Raw genomic sequence first — 19,776 nt, forward strand, 5'->3', positions numbered from 1 at the left:
GGGGTTAATTAATATTCACCACCTGCTGCTACACGCTCCGTTCCTCTGCTTTGATACAGGACCTGGAATGATGTATGCAATCATGTGATCGCTCACGTCTCAGGATCTGCTTCAAAGCAGAGTGAGGAAAGCAGCGCAGTAGCAGGCGGTGAGTATTAATTTATCTTTGCCATGCTCCAGTAGGTGACAGGCACCTACCAGAGCATGGTAGATCCAGGGGGCCCGGTGTTCATGGGCGCATTACACCCCTTGGCGGGGTCAGTGGCGTCCCCTGCCTACATGGTAGGTACGCCACTGCTGCACTGTATGTCATTTTTTTTAACTGTGCATTTTTTCATCAGCATGTGGATGGGATTTAGACATTTACGCTGCATATGACCCCGAGCTAATGAACCATTGAATTAGTATGCTTTTTTTTCACAAATACTTCTTACATGTTTGCTCGTTTTTCCTGATGTAAACCTTTTATTATCATGGAATTCTGCATTTTGCTAGTTTCTGGTGCCGTTAATTCTTTCACAACTTTGAAAATGTGACATTTTTGAAGCTTGGAAGCATTTTTGAACAGGAATATATCATTTTCCACTGGGACAATACATGTCGTAGAAAAAACTATTGTTTAGCCCCTTCACACCAGATTTTGCTTCAGTTTTTTAAGTTTGTTATAAAATCAGAAAATCTGAAGCAAAATGTGAGTTTTTAATGTGAGATATGAACAACAGATGCTTCTGATAAGGAAATTTTTTTGTGAATTCATCCCGAAATCTCTGTCTGCTACTTGTTACTTTCTATTTTGTCTCTCATTATTTCCTGTACTAATACTTTCACTTTTAATTAGGAAGTGGATACAGCCGTATCTTGATATTTGGAACAAGAGACAATCTTTATCTACTGGCACAAAGTAAAGAGTGGTTTGCTGATGCCATGTTTTTCAGTACACCAGCCCTGTTCAAGCAACTTTATACAATCCATGTAGTCCACAGCGGCCTTGTTGTTCCTGTAGTGTACGCCTTGCTGACGGACAAGAGCCGTTCAACGTACCAGAGGTTGCTAAAAGAGCTGAAGAACATGCAACCTGGATTGCAGCCACACAACCTGATGTTGGATTTTGAACTAGCTGCAATTCAGGCATTTGAGAGTGAATTCCCCAACCTTGAGAAGACTGGTTGCTTCTTCCACCTATCACAGTCAGTTTGGCTTAAAGTTCAAAATGAAGGACTCAAGGTTCAATATCAAGGTGACCATGAATTTGCTCGTTGGATACGCATGATACCTGCTCTTGCCTTTCTACCACCACAGAATGTTGTGCCTTCATTTGAAGAGTTAGTGGAAAATCCTGACTTTCCACAAGAAGCAATACCCATTGCCAACTATTTTGAAGATACTTATATTGGTCGAATTACTCGCAGAGGACGTCAGGCACCTTTGTTTCCAGTTCAACTTTGGAATATGTATGATCGAACATTGAATGATCAACAACGAACAAATAATGATGTTGAAGGATGGCACCGTAGCTTTCAAGAAACATGTGGTACTCTTTTGCCAAATATATACCGGTTCATTAACTGTCTGAAACATCAGCAAGAGCTCCACAGTTTAGAAATTATTCAGATAATAGGAGGAAATCCCACCACTGCAAGAAACAAAAAATATGCTGCAATTTCAGCAAGGGTTAAATGTATTGTGCAAGATTTAAACAATAGAAGCTTGATAGATTATCTGGGAGGCATTGCCTACAGCTTTGAATTTTAGTTCATGGTCACATATTTAGCTGTAAAATAATTCAAACACTAACACCTGCAATTTTTCTTTTCTTTCCTCTTTTTCTCTAACCCTTCCCCCTCTATACCCTTTATGTTTCTTGATTAACAGTTTTAATTTATACAGATAAAGCGTAACTCTAAAAAAAAAAAAAAAAAAAAAAATTTGCTATGTTATAGTACCTGCGGCACTGATCTTCTTTTCCAATGGAGACCCCCTTCCAGCAACTTCACTTCTGTGAGAAAAGTCGCATCCAAGTTCCAGCAGCAGGCTCCATGTGATGCAGGATTTCAGTGGCTACTAAGGAGGTCGTTTCGCCTTAGTAGCAGAACTTGTGGACGGACTCTAGGGGGCGTGGCTACACAGGGCGTGCAGCTGTCAGGCCTCTTTCAGACTAACAGTTTTGCTGGCGATTATCGCAGCAGTTTAAAAACCGCAGCGGTAATTGCCGGCAAAACCACTAGATAGGACTTGATTTGCCCAATGCAAGTCAATGGGCTCAAATCGCGGGAAAACTGTGCAGCAGAAAGCTGCGCAGTTTTACATTTTAAAACATGTTCTATCTTCCTGGCGATTACCGCTGCGGTTTTAAACTGTCGCGGTAATCGCCAGGAAAACAGCAAGTCTGAACGAGGCATCAACGTGCTCCCAATGATGTATACAAGGCTGCTGGTTCACAGCCCCCTGCAAAGCTCCCCAACTCCCCATGTCCTCAGTCCTTTACTGGCTTTACACAGGGGGGGGAGCCCTCCTCTTGTCCATGAAGAAGCACATGAGGGGAGGGGGGAGGGGAACTTTCCAGAGGGCTGTGAATGAGCAGCCCTGAATGTATCACAGAAAGCCTGAATCCATCCACAATTCTTGCTACCAAGGGGGCCCAACTTCCTTAGTAACCACTGAAATCCTGCAGCACATAGAGCCTGCTGCTGTAACTTGGATGGGACTTTTCACACAAAACTAAATAAAATTTAGAAAAAAATTATATTTAAAAAAAAAGCAGCTGGAATGGATCTCCATTGGAAAAGATCAGTGCCACAGGTACTATAACATATCAAAATTTTTTTTTGTTATTTTTTGGAGTTACGCTTTAAATATATTGTTCTGCAATGTTGGTTGGTTTAACCAATTGTTAATATTTTTCTGTCTGTAAAGTTACTTATCTAGAAAATTTAAAGTTTTGGAATTAAAAAAAAAACGTAACTTGACCACATTTATACATCTTAGACCCAAAATATGATTAGTGAGAAGTGAACCTGCTAAAGTTCAGTTCGGGCAGTTCCGTCCCAAACACACAAGAAAATCCGGGTTTGGGTTCAGCACCCCCAAACTATCATCTCCATTGAACTCAATGGATATGGAGACTCAGAGGAGTGGAGGATCTGTCCACCACATCCTCATCACTGACCAGATAGTAAAAAGAATATATATATATTGCTACTTATCCCTTTGCTGAGGTATCGGCAGACGCAGAGGGTCCTCTTCCATGCACTTCCACATTGTGTGAATATGTCATCGTACCCGAGGGAATCCCTTTCAGGATTCCTAGCTAGGGATCCCCTTGGTCAAGAAAACTCTCCACGCAGGTCGGGACCTCAGCGAAGGGGAGAGAAGAGATTTTTATTTTCTGATGAGCAAACTCCGAACATTGCCTGTTTGGGGTCGGTGTGGTTCAACCCGAGCAGACAATGTTTGATACGAAACCTGAACTTTCCAGATCGGGTTTGCTCATCACTAGATACAGTATGATATGTAATGGATGACAAAAAGAAGCCATTAAATGTAACACCAGATGTCATCGCGGCATTGCGCATGCGCAGCAGTGTCTTGGTGAGAGGAGAGGCATCCTGCCCCCGGGATTGACTAATAAATGGGGCAGGAGTGACGTCATGTCAGTGAGCGGCCGGGAGACATTCGGCCTTACTGCCGCGGCATTCATCATGCTTCATGGATCAGTGATCCAGGCAAGATGAAAAGACAGCCGGAAGCAGGAGAAGACGTCACGGGGAACCACACTCCGGGACCCAAGGAGCTGCAGCTGCGACAGGTAAGTATGTCAGTTTTTTTGTCTTCTAGGGTGATAATACTCCTTTAAGGCCAGCCAGAAGAGACACTGGGTGAGCTGCTGAAAAGGCAGCCACAGGTTCCACTGGAGCACAATTCTACAGCCTGCCACTGCTATTCACCGAGCCCAGGTTTTAGAAAGTTTCTTACCCAGCAATTGTGGTCCTGTATATTTTGCCCCCAGGTATGTTCAGCCCTAGATGTTTTGTTCCATGCATGTTGACCCCAAAAGCTTAGGGTGAAACATCTGGGGTCAAAATGCTAGGGGCGAAACATCAGATGGCGACGCATCCAGGGACAAAATGCTGTAGGTGAAACATCCGGGGGCGAAACATCCGAAACGTGTGGGGACGAAATGCCAGGGGGCGAAACATCCGGGGCGAAAAGTACAGGGTGAAACGTGCGGGAGGGAAACATACGGGGGCGAAACATCCAGGGGCGAAAAGTGCGGGTGTGAAACGTGCGGGGGTGAAACGCTGGGGTTGAAACACTGGGGGAAAATCTTCCTGGGGTCGAAATGATAGGGGCGAAATGTACCTGGGGGCGAACAGATGGGGGCAAATTGCTGGGGGTGAACCTTCCTATAACCCTCTCTCTGTATAGAGGCTGTGGTCGATCTGTGTCTGCTACGCATCTAAATGAAACACCTTCCTCTGGTGCATGCAGGCATGGTGAGGCCAGAACAAGTAGAGGCAGTTTTAGATTGGAGGCTGAGAGTGCCTTCAGTTCCTTTGCTTTGTCTTCCACCCGGTCCCTGCTGAAAGCGCAGATTTTGCACCTGCGGACCATAGTCATCTGTCTTCCATGTCACCCCCTTGCAAATTAGGCAAGCAGTCTAAGCCCCAAATCATGCAGCAGTCACTTCTGTTTTTTCATGACTCTGCTGGCTGTGGTTTCGTGGGCCATCCTTTTGGCCCTGGCCCAGAAGTAGAGATTGAATGCACTCATGCCCAACCACTTGTTCTGTTTGAGGAGGAGTACATGGCAGGGGTAATGCAAACGGTCAGTGGACTACCACAACACAGCTCTGATGTTGGTGAAACACAGAAGCCTACTGCTGCAGCATTCTGTTGAGTATAGTCCAGCAAGGCGGGCAGGGGTGAGGACTGGGTGGAACATCATGCAGAGGATTATTAGTATTATTTATTTTTTTTTAGAGCACCATTCATTCAATGGTGCTGTACATGAGGAGGGGTTACATACAAAACAAAGAAATTACAATGAACAAACTAATAGTGACAAGCTGGTACAGAGGGGAGAGGACCCTACAGGCCTTACATTCTACAGGATGATGGAGAAGGAGACAGTCGGTTCAGGTGTTGCAGCAGCTCTGGCATTTGTGAGGTTGCAGCGGGGTTATTGCAGGCTGTAAGCTGTTCTGAAGATATGCTTTTCAAGTTCTGCTTGAAAGTTCCGAATGTAGTGGATAATTGGATGTGTTGGGCCACAAAATTCTATAGGATGGGGGATACTTGGGAGTATTCTTGCAGGCAATTGGATGAGGAAGTTACGATTGTGGAGGAGAAAAGGAGGTCTTGGGAGGACCAGAGATTACGTGGTGGGAGATATCGAGAGATTAGTTCAGAGATATATGAGGGAGACAGATTATGGACGATTTTGTAGGTCAGTGTTAGGAGATTGAAGTGGATACGTTGTGGAATTGGGAGACAATGAAGGGATTTGCGGAGGGGAGAAGCAGAGGAGTAGCAAGGACAGAAGTGGATTTGTAGGACAGCAGAGTTACGAACAGACTGGAGAGGTGTGATGATGCGATGTGGGGTGATGAGGTCATAGACCCCATATGGAGTCAAGGCCATCTCAGTGAGCAAAAGAGGGAGCACAGTGTAAAAGCGCCGAGGCAGACCCCTAGTCATTAAGTTGGCTGTTACTGCACACCACGGCCAGCCCCTAGTCTTTTCTCTGTCCATGTTGCTCCTACTCTGCTTCCTCAACCGTCGTCTGATCCAGTCAGAAAGTGCAGGTCGTCTGTGCACACTTTTGCCGTTCTCAGCCTACTGCTTGCCTGTCTTTGGTGCAGCGTCACTTCTGCCTTCCTGCTCCCCACCTCATATGCGACGTACCCACAAGGTGGAACTCCATTTTGCATATGCCGGAGACACTGTGCAAGCAGCACACGATAGTGGAGTTTCAGCTGTAGCACGCATGGGTGAGCCACTTTGCGGAACACCACTTCCTGACCAATGACTGGGCCTCAATGCAGGACGTGTGTGCCATGTTGAGCTGCTTCGAGTACTCCACGAACATGGCCAGCACTGATGACACCATCATCAGCATTATTATCTCACTTCTATGCTTCATTGAAAAAACACTTCAGGCGATGATGGGTCAGGTGGGGGTATAGGAGGAAGAGGAGGATGAGGAAGATTAGTTCAGAGATGTATGGGGGAGACAGATCATGGTCGGCTTTGTTAGTCGGCAGTGTTAGTCGGCTTTGTTAGTCGGCAGTGTTAGTAGCTTGAAGTGGATATGTTGTGGAATTAGGAGACAATGAAAGGATTTGCAGAGGGTAGAAGCGGAGGGGTAGCGAGAACAGAAGTGGATGAGTAGGGCAGCAGAATTAGGAGCATACTGCAGAGGTGCAATGATTTGATGAGGGATGATGAGGTCCTGGACCCCATATGGAGACATGGCCATTCCGAGTGACATGGGCAGTTCGGACGAAGAGGTGGTGGTAATGATGCCCCAGCTGCACAGCAAAAGAGAGAGCAGGGTGCAAAAGCCAGTACGTCAGCTGCTTCTGGCCACCGCACTGACAAACTGACCACACCAAAGCCTGCTCAAAGGAGCTCCCTGAGAATACACGGGTGACTTGATTCAGACTGAAGAGAGGCATAAATGTTCTTAACCTGTGCAGCTCCTGCATAACGAAGCATCTGAATTCAAAGCACGAGCTGCAATGGAGTACACATCTGAAATACCAGGAAAGATCTGAGCCTCCTCCTGCTCCCTCATTTGCTGTGGTCTCGGCCTCTTCCTCCCCCTCCCAAGCAACAGGACCACCTGGCTCCCCGCAAAGAGAGGATGTGACAGCACCACCACCAGCAGTGTCACCGAGCATCTCCACACGATACCATTAAAGCGTTTAGCTGTACATCCCAAAAACACTGGATCCCATATTCTACATGTGGCCGCACAAGTTATTTCTAAATGGCTAACAATACGTTGGGATCATGAGAACCACAGTACGTGGTCCCCAGCCACCACTACTTTTTCAGGCGGGCCATCCTTGCCCTGCACGAACATGATGCGGCCAAAATCCAGTGTGCATTGTGCAAAGCCATCAGTGTAAAGGTCTACATAACCACCTCACCGATACATGTACCAGTAAGCAGGGGCAGGGACATTATATATCTCTAACTGCCCACTGGGTAAATGTTGTGGCAGCTGGGGTTGAGGCACAAAGCGTTTTGGTGCATGTCCTACCACAACAGAGGATTGTTTGATGTTTTTGTATATTTCCCTGTCCATGGTGCCTACTCCTCCTCCTACTCGGCTTCCTCATCCGCTCAGGGTAACTCCTGCGCGACCAACTTCAACACAGCCAGGAGTAAACTACAGCAGGCTGTTCTGAAGCTCATCTGTTTGTGGGAAAAATCCCACACCGTGCAGGAGTTGTGGATGGGGATCAAAGAACAGACAGGTGCGGATGGTACCGTTAAACCTCAAACCTGGTGGTGTGTGATAATGTGTAAAATCTCGTGGCAGCTCTGGGCTTAGCCGGTTTGACACTCATCTCTTGTGTAACGGGTCCGGGAGGCGGAACCTCTGAGCTATTATACAAGGGGGCGGCCCTTGTAAGGGAGCGGGTGGCAGTCTCTGGGTGAACGGACAGGGAGTTACGGCAAGTGATCAGGGCAGTCTCTGGGTAAGGGGTAGGTACGACCTGTGATGGCAGAGCCTCCGGGTAGGCTAGCAGGCAGATGGTAGATGTGTGCTCCCAGGTGAGCAAGCGAGAGTCTCTGGAATAGCAGGTGGTCACGGCACGTGACGGCGGAACCTCCGGGCTGGCAGGCAGGTAGGTAACGGAGAAGCGCTCCCAGGTGAGCGGGCAAGAGTCTCTGGAATAGCTGGTGGTCACCGCACGTGACAACGGGACCTCCGGGCTGGCAAGTAGGCAGGTAACGGAGATGCGCTCCCAGGTGAGCGGGCAAGAGTCTCTGAGATAGCTGGTGGTCACAGCACGTGACAACGGAGCCTCCGGGCTGGCAAGCAGGCAGATAACGGAGAAGCGCTCCCAGGTGAGCGGGCAAGCTGGTCCATAGACAGACTGACCGGAGTAGTAAGGCAGACCGTCGGACCTCAGGCAAGCAGGCAGGTAGCTGATATGCGCTCCCAGGTGAGCGGGCAGGCTGGTCCTTTAGACAGACTGACAGGAGTAGTAAGGCAGACCGTCGGACCTCAGACTGGCAGACAGGTAACAAGTATTCAGGCAGGAATCAGGCAGGTAACTAGCAGGAAACTGGCAGGAAACTGGCAGGTAACTGGCAGGTAACTGGCAACGGGACCTGAGGGCTGAAGCACAGGTGAGACACAGGTGCAAACAACATTGCTCGGGCACCTCCATCTTGGAGGAGGTGCCTTATATATGATGAAGTCCTCCGGCCATTGGCCGGGGACTCCTTAGGACGGCGCGCGCGGTCCCTTTAAGAGGAGGGGAGCGCGCGCGCGCGCGCCCTAAGCACAGGGGCCGGGAAGGAGCGCGCGCTGAGAGCAGAGCGGGAGGAGGACGCCGGGAAGGAGCGCGCGCTGACAGCAGAGCAGGAGGAGGACGCCGGGACGGAGCGCGCGCTGACAGCAGAGCGGGGAGAGGACGCCGGGCACGGAGCAGAGCGGTGAGGGGAGCAGCGTCCCTGCCTAGCAGAGGGCAGGGACGCCAGCGCTACAGTACCCCCCCCTTTAGGCCCCCCTTTTTTTAGGCCAGACAGAAATTTAGCTAGGATGAGAGGGGCATGGATGTTCTCCCGGGGCTCCCACGTTCTCTCCTCAGGACCAAACCCCTTCCAATCTACCAGAAAAAAGGTCTTTCCTCTTACCCTTTTGGTGGCAAGAATGTTCTCTACCTCAAACTCGTCCTCAGCAGAAACCGGAGCAGGAGGCGTACCTGTAGACTTGGAAAAAGAGTTAAGCACTACAGGTTTGAGGAGAGACACATGGAAGGAGTTAGGGATCCGTAAGTTGGCCGGGAGTTTCAATTTATAGGCCACCGGGTTGATCTGACTGATGACCTCCAGTGGGCCGATGAACCGAGGCCCTAACTTATAGGAAGGGATCTTGAGCCGGACATATTTGGACGAGAGCCAGACTTTATCCCCAGGGCGGAATTGAGGAGGGTCCAGACGTTTTTTGTCAGCGTGTCTTTTCATACGCTCGGATGACAGAAGGAGTGCGGACCGGGTACTCTCCCATATGGAGGAAAATTTGTTAACAAGAGATTCCGCAGCCGGATTGTCCGCCGAGGTGGAGACGGGAAACGGGATCCGAGGATGCTGACCGTAGACTATAAAAAACGGGGATTTGGAGGAAGACTCGCTCTCGTGATTGTTGTACGAGAATTCGGCCCATGGCAGGAGATCCACCCAGTCAGAATGGTGGGCATTAACGAAGTGCCGAAGGTAACTGGTCAGGTTCTGATTGATCCGCTCCACTTGACCATTAGACTGTGGGTGGTAAGCGGAGGAGAAGTCCAGGGTGACGTCCAGCAATTTACAAGTGGCTCTCCAGAAACGGGAAGTGAACTGTACCCCACGATCCGACACGATGTGACGGGGCAGGCCATGAAGACGGAAGATGTGGTGGATAAAGTCTTTAGCCAGCTCGGGTGCAGACGGAAGACCTGGCAGTGGAATGAAGTGAGCCATCTTGGAGAAGCGGTCAGCGACCACCCAAATGACCGTACAACCGGCAGAGACGGGTAGATCAGTAATGAAGTCCATCGCTATATGCTGCCAGGGGGCAGCAGGTACTGGCAGAGGTAGGAGGCGGCCGGCCGGCAGGTGTCTCGGAACTTTGTTGCGGGCGCAGGACACACAGGCAGAAACAAAGTCTATTACATCCTTGTGCAGGTTAGGCCACCAGTAGTGCCGGGTAATAAGCTGGAGGGTCTTTTTCTGACCGGCGTGGCCAGCTAGTTTAGACGAATGACCCCAGTGTAGGATCTTCTCCCGATCAGGTACTGGTACGAACGTCTTACCAGGAGGAAGACGATTTAGACTCACGGGAGCCACCTGCATTACTCTGGCGGGATCGATGATATGTTTCGGATCCTCCTCGAGATCAGACACCAGAAAGGACCGAGACAAGGCGTCCGCCTTGACGTTTTTGTCAGCCGGGCGAAAATGAAGGACAAAATCAAAACGAGCAAAAAACAAGGACCACCGGGCTTGGCGCGGGTTAAGTCTCTGGGCATGCTGGAGGTAAGCCAAGTTCTTGTGGTCAGTGTAAATTATTACCGGGTGAAGAGCCCCCTCGAGCAGGTAACGCCACTCCTCCAATGCCAGTTTGATGGCCAATAACTCTCGGTCTCCTATGGAATAGTTGCGCTCAGAGGAGGAGAAGAGTTTAGAGAAGAAGCCACAAGTTACCATCCTCCCGGAAGATGATTTTTGAGTAAGTACCGCTCCGGCTCCAGAGGAGGAGGCGTCAACTTCCAGGAAGAACTGTTTGTTGCCATCTGGGCGATGCAGCACCGGGGCGGAAGAGAAGGCCTGTTTAAGGGAAAGAAAGGCCTCCTCTGCTTCGGGTGGCCACTCTTTGGGATTAGTACCTTTACGGGTGAGCGCAGAAATTGGGGCCGTCCGGGAAGAGAAGTGTGGTATGAAGAGGCGGTAGTAGTTGGCGAAGCCCAGGAATCGCTGAATGGCCTTCAACCCCTCCGGTCGGGGCCATTTCTCGATGGCAGACAGTTTCTCAGGATCCATTTGTAGGCCGGTCTGAGAGATAATGTAGCCCAGAAACGGAAGCGAGGTCTGCTCAAAGAGGCACTTCTCAAATTTAGCGTAGAGATGGTTCTGCCTTAGCCTGAGCAGGACCTGACGAACGTCCCTCCGGTGAGTCTGGAGATCCGGAGAGAAGACCAAGATGTCGTCCAGGTACACCACTACGCAGGAGTAGAGAAGGTCCCGGAAGATGTCATTGACCAACTCTTGAAAGACGGCAGGAGCGTTACAGAGACCAAAGGGCATTACCAGGTATTCATAGTGGCCGTCCCGGGTGTTGAATGCCGTCTTCCATTCATCCCCCTGACGAATACGAACCAGGTTGTACGCCCCACGAAGGTCCAGTTTGGTGAAGATCCTAGCCCCCCTCAGGCGATCAAATAATTCTGGAATGAGCGGAAGGGGGTACTTATTCTTCACCGTGATCAGGTTTAGGCCTCTATAGTCTATACAGGGACGGAGAGAGCCGTCCTTCTTTTTGACGAAAAAGAAGCCTGCTCCCGCCGGGGAGGTAGATTTCCGGATGAATCCTCTGGCCAGATTCTCCTCAATATATTCGGACATTGACCGGGTCTCAGCAGCGGATAAAGGATAGATACGCCCACGGGGAGGAGTAGTACCGGGTAGCAGATCGATGGGACAGTCGTATGGTCTATGTGGTGGTAATGTCTCTGCCTCCTTTTTATTAAAGACATCTGCATAAGACCAATAAGGAATCGGAAGTCCAGGTAGATTAGCTGGGGTAGGAGAGGGACGGACGGGATGGACGGGAACCAGGCAGGTTTTATGACAGTCTTGTCCCCAGCGAAGGACCTCTCCGGTTTGCCAGTCTAGCACGGGTGCATGTCTCTGGAGCCAGGGCAGACCTAGCAAGAGGGCGTGAGAGAGTCCAGGCAGAACATGAAAGGAGATACTTTCAGAATGCAGCATTCCCACCTGCAGGGTAATGGATTCGGTGATGAGTTGAATGGGGCGAGGTAAGAGGCCCCCATCCACGGCAGCGACAGACAAGGGTACAGCCAGAGGTTTGGTAGGGATGCGGTATTTCTCAACCAGGGACTGTGAAATAAGGTTCCCGGCTGCTCCAGAGTCAAGTTGGGCTAGTTCGAAATAACGGTTCTCCCCGTAGATGATCGAAACTGACAACAGCAGGGATGGAGAGGATTTATTCTTGTCTAGGTGGACCTCTCTGAGCGAACCTAGACACAGGCGTTTCCCGACCTCTCCGGGCAGGCACGGATCCGGTGCTCCTTACTGCCACAGTAGAAGCAGCTCCCCTCGGCACGGCGTGAGTCCAGACGGGTTTTGACCATCTTGGTCTGGTCGACCTGCATAGGCTCAGGAGAGTGTACCTGGGGAGAGATGGAGGGAATGACGGGTTTCTGGAAAGTAGGAGCTAAACGTGGAATCCTTCTCTCACGGGTGACCTCTTTGGCACGCTCCTGGAACCGTAGGTCAATCCGGGTGGCAAGGGTTATTAGATCATCGAGAGAGGTAGGAATGTCCCGACCAGCAAGTTCATCTTTAATACGACCGGACAGACCCTCCCAGAAGACGGATACCAGAGTGTCGTTATCCCAGGCCAGCTCCGAGGCAAGGGTGCGGAACCGTATGGCATATTGGCCCACGGTGAGACCCTCCTGACGGAGGCGTAGCAGAGAGGATGCGGATGAGGTCTTCCGTCCGGGTTCGTCGAAGACTTTCCGGAAAGCCGAGAGAAAAGCAGGCAAGTTGGACACCAGGGGGTCTCCTCTCTCCCATAGAGGATTTAGCCAGGCCAGGGCCTCCCCGGTGAGATGGGACATGATAAAGGCAATTTTGGCCCGGTCGGAATTAAACTGATGGGACAAAAGTTCAAAGTGCAGGGTGCACTGATTTATGAAGCCCCGAGCCTGGACGGGGTCGCCTCCGAAGCGAGGAGGTGCAGAAAGCCGGGGTCCGGGGTAGGATACCATAGTATTAGTGGGCAGCGGAGCTGCCGGATTGCAAGATATGGCACTGGCGGAGGTTGTTGGTGGATCAGACAGGGTGTTCAGGCGAGTATTAACATTCCGCAGATGACCCAGGATGGCCTCCTGTTGGGACTTCTGACGGGACAGTTCAAGACAGAGGTCCGAGAGCGAGGGAGCTTGGGTGCCACCGGGTTCCATGGCCCAAGCAAACTGTAACGGGTCCGGGAGGCGGAACCTCTGAGCTATTATACAAGGGGGCGGCCCTTGTAAGGGAGCGGGTGGCAGTCTCTGGGTGAACGGACAGGGAGTTACGGCAAGTGATCAGGGCAGTCTCTGGGTAAGGGGTAGGTACGACCTGTGATGGCAGAGCCTCCGGGTAGGCTAGCAGGCAGATGGTAGATGTGTGCTCCCAGGTGAGCAAGCGAGAGTCTCTGGAATAGCAGGTGGTCACGGCACGTGACGGCGGAACCTCCGGGCTGGCAGGCAGGTAGGTAACGGAGAAGCGCTCCCAGGTGAGCGGGCAAGAGTCTCTGGAATAGCTGGTGGTCACCGCACGTGACAACGGGACCTCCGGGCTGGCAAGTAGGCAGGTAACGGAGATGCGCTCCCAGGTGAGCGGGCAAGAGTCTCTGAGATAGCTGGTGGTCACAGCACGTGACAACGGAGCCTCCGGGCTGGCAAGCAGGCAGATAACGGAGAAGCGCTCCCAGGTGAGCTGGCAAGCTGGTCCATAGACAGACTGACCGGAGTAGTAAGGCAGACCGTCGGACCTCAGGCAAGCAGGCAGGTAGCTGATATGCGCTCCCAGGTGAGCGGGCAGGCTGGTCCTTTAGACAGACTGACAGGAGTAGTAAGGCAGACCGTCGGACCTCAGACTGGCAGACAGGTAACAAGTATTCAGGCAGGAATCAGGCAGGTAACTAGCAGGAAACTGGCAGGAAACTGGCAGGTAACTGGCAGGTAACTGGCAACGGGACCTGAGGGCTGAAGCACAGGTGAGACACAGGTGCAAACAACATTGCTCGGGCACCTCCATCTTGGAGGAGGTGCCTTATATATGATGAAGTCCTCCGGCCATTGGCCGGGGACTCCTTAGGACGGCGCGCGCGGTCCCTTTAAGAGGAGGGGAGCGCGCGCGCGCGCGCCCTAAGCACAGGGGCCGGGAAGGAGCGCGCGCTGAGAGCAGAGCGGGAGGAGGACGCCGGGAAGGAGCGCGCGCTGACAGCAGAGCAGGAGGAGGACGCCGGGACGGAGCGCGCGCTGACAGCAGAGCGGGGAGAGGACGCCGGGCACGGAGCAGAGCGGTGAGGGGAGCAGCGTCCCTGCCTAGCAGAGGGCAGGGACGCCAGCGCTACATCTTGCCTGGCCTCATGTGCTGAATTTATGGTGCAGAGCTTCTGTAGCACCCCGAGGGCTCGGCTGCTACAGGGGTATTGCACCTCAGACCAGAGGTGTGATATTCCACTCCCGGGTAAGGATGGAGTGTGGACCAGGACTCGGTAGGCTGCATGCAACACACACACCCCATTTCCGAGGGACAGCTCAACGGTGCTCCCACGAGACAAGAGTGCAGGCACGACAGCATCTGTTCCTGGCTGGAGTGGGGAGGGGGGTGGAATACCCAGTGGTGTAGGAGCAGATAGGGGTGGGTCTCTGGGCATAGGCAGGAGCCCATTGGTTGCAAGTCATCTGGGCTCGGGTGTCAGAAGGAGGTATAAAAGGTGGGCACCATCTTAGATCAGGGTTCAGTTCAGTGGAGACAGTCTGAGGAGAAGACAGGAAGCAGAGCCCCTGCATGGGCTCTGCTCTGCAGGCAGGCCTTGTCAGGAGGCTGGAGCCTGAGAGAGAGAGAGAGAAGAAGGAACAGAAAGGAAAGTAGGAAAGGAACTGGAACAGAGGAGAAAGGAAGCAAGGAACACACAGAAAGGCCCAGAGACACGAGGACAGAAGGAACCCCATATGCCCAGAGGAGATACAGGGTGAAGGGTTGGCAGAACAGGGTACCGGAACCCAAATTGGTGGAGGCAACAGATTCCTCAGCCAAAGACCGGAGGTTGTTACCACATCTTGGTGCGACCCCTCACTACATCCACCAGAAAGGCATACCGTATAGGGTCAGGGAAACCGGAGAGAGGTTTCGCCAACAGAAGGCCCGAGGAAGCTGGACAAAGGTGGGTCACTGGTGGGGACGGCCAGAGAAAGGAAAGAGAAGGGAGCTCTGAACCACACTCCGGAATTGCCTGGGAGTTGACCGAGTCCCTCACCTGGTGGACGCAGCATGACTCGGGCGGTCCTAACTGCGCACAAGTGACCTGATAAAGAACTGTGAGTAAAGCATTGAAAACTGCAACTGCACGTCTCTGTGGTTCCTCGCCGCACCAGCACCATCAGTACTGGGACACTCACACCATCACCACCATCATCCACATTAGCTGCCCTGAGGCAATATTTCTCCCGTGGGGAGTCATCCCATACTCAGCTGCGCAAACAACATCAGCCTCAGCGGTCTGCAGCGCAGCGGCGGTCCCCACTGACCGCAATCCACGGGTGGCGTAGTCGGACACTTATTACAATACAAATAGACTGCCACTGGTTTGACCACCCTGGGCACGGACCGGGTCACCGCCACACGGAGACTACAACCTTCAGCATCCTACAACAGGCCCGGTTCCGGGTTCCCCTGCACAGCACAGGCCCAGGGGGCGAGTCACTTCCTTAAAAATTAGACGGAAATGTCAGATCTACTGCTGAAAGTTCAGGTTGTCTGTCTTCCCGCTCATTGCCTCATATGCGACGTACCAACTATGTGGAACTCCACCCTGCACATACTGGAGAGACTGTGCAAGCAGCAGGCAATACTGGAGTTTGAGCTGCAACACGCATGGGTGAGCCGCTCTGCAGAACAACCACTTCATGACCGACGATTGGGTCTCCATGTGGGATGTGTGTGCCGTGTTGTGCTGTTTCGAGTACTCCACGAACATGGGTAGCGCTGTTGATGCCATCATCAGCATTACTATCCCACTTCTATGCCTCCTAGGAAACTAAACCTTCAGGCGATGATGGATGAGGTGGTGGCACAGGAGAAAGAGAAGCAGGAACAGGGACCACTCACACCACTATCAGGCCACGCATCCACACTTGCCTTGGAGGATGTTTTCCTGTACCAACAGTGGCCAAGTATACAAATGTCCAACCAGGGGACAGTTTTGGAGGAGGAGGAGGAGGAGGATGAGGAATAACCGTATTCAAAGCAGAGTGGCACTCAAAGCAGCTCATGGCATCACTAGAGCATGGCTGGGGTGGGGATACAGAGGATACAGATGATACACAGAGCCCAGAAAATACACTTCCAACTGATTACAGCTTGTCGTTGCCTCTGGGCAGCCTGCACACATGAAGCAATACATGCTGCTGTGCCTGCGCAATGACCGCGGAGTTGCCCGGATTGCTACAAGTGCTGATTACTGTGTGGCCACCCTGCTGGATCCTCGCTACAAGCACAATCATGCCATCCTTACTTACATCACTAGAGCGTTATCTGAAAATGCAGGAATACAAGTGCACACTGGTAGATGCACTACTGACAGCATCCTCACCAGACAGTGGGAGCTCAGTGGAAGCACAAGACAGGAGGATAAAGTCGCTAACATAGCTGGGGCACTGGCACCACCTCGGAAGGGAGGGTTAGCATGTCAGAAATGTGAAAAACCTTATTCAGCATGTCCAATATCCAGCAACGCCATCTGATACGGTCCGTATTAGCAGGAGACAGCGTTTAGGTTATGCCTGTGTAGCAACTCACTCTGGATTAATAGGTTAGAACTGAGCCTGCCGGGTTCTGTGCTGACTAAACATCCTGACACCGCAGTCCCTAGTGGTGCCTGCGGGTACAGAGATAGCCCTAACCAAAGGACTATTAAATGGCAATTGGGAACTAAACTCCCTAAACGACCGTCGAGTTGCTTCACATTCCTCACAAAGAACCGAAGAGCAGAGCAGAGTGTGAATAAACTACAAGAGGAAAAGTGTGCTGCGCAAAGGAAAGATCTCAGAGTGAGTAAAATAAATAACAAAATAATAAACAAAGAATAAAGCAATTACTCTTAACGTGAACCTGTCAGCAGGATTTTGCTAAGTAAACTACAGGCAGTGTCATGTTGGGGTTGCTGCACAGTCTAATATGATACCTGAGGTGAAGAATTCCATCTTGTGGTTCTTGTGTAATCAGTGTTTGCAGTTTGGAGATAATTAGATTATCGTGCTTTGGGGTGGGACTGTAGGTAGGGTATTTCCTTGGTGCTACAGGCCAGATCTGCAAGATAAGACCTGCCCACAGGCCCACCCCTGTCTATCTCTCTGTCTGGCTGTCTCTATGATGAGGAACATACTTGTGCTTCGGGGCGGCCTGTGGGCAGGTCTTTCCTTGCTGATCTGGCCTAGAGCACCAAGGAAAGACCCTGCCTACAGTCCCACCCTGGAGCACAAGCATATCATTAACTCAAAACTGCAAACCCTGATTACACAAGACCCACAAGACTGATTTCTTCACCTCAGGTATCATATTAATCAGTGCAGCAGCCCCAACATGACAATGGATGTAGTTTACTTAGCAAAATCCTGCTGACAGGTTCGCTTTAACAAATATACAACCTACTTAAAGTTAAACACAAGAGAGGTGAAAACTATAGCAAAGAAACAAGGTGAAAATCCTAAGTTTAAAGCTCACAGACTGGCTCCAAACATCATTACAATGTCAGAACATCTAAATGAATCTATCACCAGCAGGAAACGCCGCCTGGGGGACAGAATATAAAGCTGCACCCAAAGGTGATAGGTGGACAATTGAAACACTTGTGTTAAGCTAGACAGACTGCAGCCAGAAAACAAAACCCAACCACTCAGATAAAAGGTGTGTCTTCTGTGGCTAGGCAGAAAGAGAAGCTGACTACAGACTACAAAGCTCAAGGGAACAAATCCATGAGCATGACAGTTTCAACAACATGGTGGAAGAGTATGTGTCCACACGTCTCCACATACTAAGTGATGGGGAACGAGAGAAACACACTTCGAAATATGGTCAAGTATATCATAGAAATATATTTATTCGGTCCCCTGTAGAGTACGCAGGCAGAGGGACTTCCACATTAGTTTTTTAATCTAATCGTGGTTTCTGTGCACTAGATGTATTATATGGCATTTCATTGATTCATATCTCACCTGATCAATTTATTTAAATGTATGATTTGCCTCATAGGCATCAGGCACTTGGCATTGTACATTATCATATAATATCTGCACTTTGTTATATTGTTAGGCACTTGCACTTTAATAAAGTTTGAACTTTACTCATAAATTTTATTTAGCAGCTTATATTGATGGATGTAAAATGTATTTACACTCCCTGACAGAAGTTATGTCGCTTATCCATGTTATGTAAATAAAAGCTTATAACCTGACGTTAAATTCATTCATTGGTTTTATAAATTACTCTTTTGAAACAAGAAACCCTCCCAAATTTGGTTTACGTTAAGAAAATAAATTGGCATCAATGCTGAAATATTGATCATTTAATGAACACAGAATGGTCAGATTTTGGCAAAACAAAAGTTGTCGCCTGGTCATATAATGCACCCAATCCTAGTTTACATCCTCACCAGTGCTCAGTAAATGATCGGTTAATTAGTGGGTGTGTATAAAAAGAAACCCTGCACCCCAGACCTTCACTTAAACTGCAACTTGAGCTCTGACAACATGCCAAAAATCCACCCTGCGACCAAAGCCTTGATTATCAATAGGCTGAAGACCAGATCCACTGCAGAGGTGGCTGGCACCTTTAATGTGTCTTAGCGTCAAGTACAAAGAATTAAAAAAAGATTTGAAGAGACCTGAGATGTGTTTGACAAGCCCAGCTCTGGCAGACCCCGCAAGACAACTGCTCAGGAGGAACATTTGTTGGTTAGAAAATCCAAAGCAAGCCCCTCTTCCGCTGCAGCAGCGCTCCAACAGGCCTGGTCACCTCAAGTCTCTGTGTCAACTAGAACAGTTTGTAAGATTCTGTCTCAAAATGGCCTCCATGGTCGAATCAGTGCACAGAAGCCAGCACTAAACAAAAGGCAAATAAAAAACCGTGTGGCATTTGCAAAGTCCCACAGCCTGCTAAACAGATGGAGGCTAGAAAAGTGGCAGAAGGTGGATTTCTCTGATGAATCTTCAGTAGAATTACACAACAGTCGCCGCAAATACTGCAGGAGACCTACTGGAGCCCGTATGGATCCAAAATACACCCAGAAAACAGTTAAATTTGGTGGTGGAAAGATCATGGTCTGGAGTTACATTCAGTATGGGGGTGTGCGAAACATTTGCAAGGTGTAAGGCAATATCAATAGACTAAAATATCAAGAAGTATTAGCTACCTCTTACATTCCAAATCATAAAAGGGGTCAAATTATGCAGCAGGATGGTGCTCCATCTCATACATCCATCTCTACAACAAAGTTCCTCCAGGCAAAAAAGATCAAGGTGCTCAAGGACTGTCCAGCCCAGTCACCAGACATGAACATCATTGAGCATGTTTGGGGTAGGATGAAAGAGGAAGCTTGGAAGACAAAACCAAAGAATCTAGATGAACTCTGGGAGGCATGTAAGACTGCATTCTTTGCTATTCCTGATGACTTCATTAATAAATTGTATGAATCATTGTTGAACCGCATGGATGCAGTCCTTCAAGCTCATGGAAGTCACACAAAATATTAAATATGACTCTAATAGCACCACAACTTCATTCACCAATGTTATGCAACATATATTTGTATTTTAAGATAATTATTTGTTTGAATATCACATTACTTTCTGTGGGCGACAAAACTTTTGTCTTGCCAAAATCTGACCATTCTGTGTTCATTAAATGATCAATATTTCAGCATTGATGCCAATTTATTTTCTTAGCCTAAACCAAATTTGGGAGGGTTTCAGCTTTCAAAAGAGTAATTTATAAAACCAATGGATAAATTTAAAGTCAGGTTATAAGCTTTTATTTACATAAC

The sequence above is a fragment of the Phyllobates terribilis genome, unplaced genomic scaffold (genome assembly GCF_046119375.1).
Source record: "Phyllobates terribilis strain yellow unplaced genomic scaffold, ASM4611937v1 Scaffold_3__8_contigs__length_932513732, whole genome shotgun sequence".
Lineage (NCBI taxonomy): Eukaryota > Metazoa > Chordata > Amphibia > Anura > Dendrobatidae > Phyllobates > Phyllobates terribilis.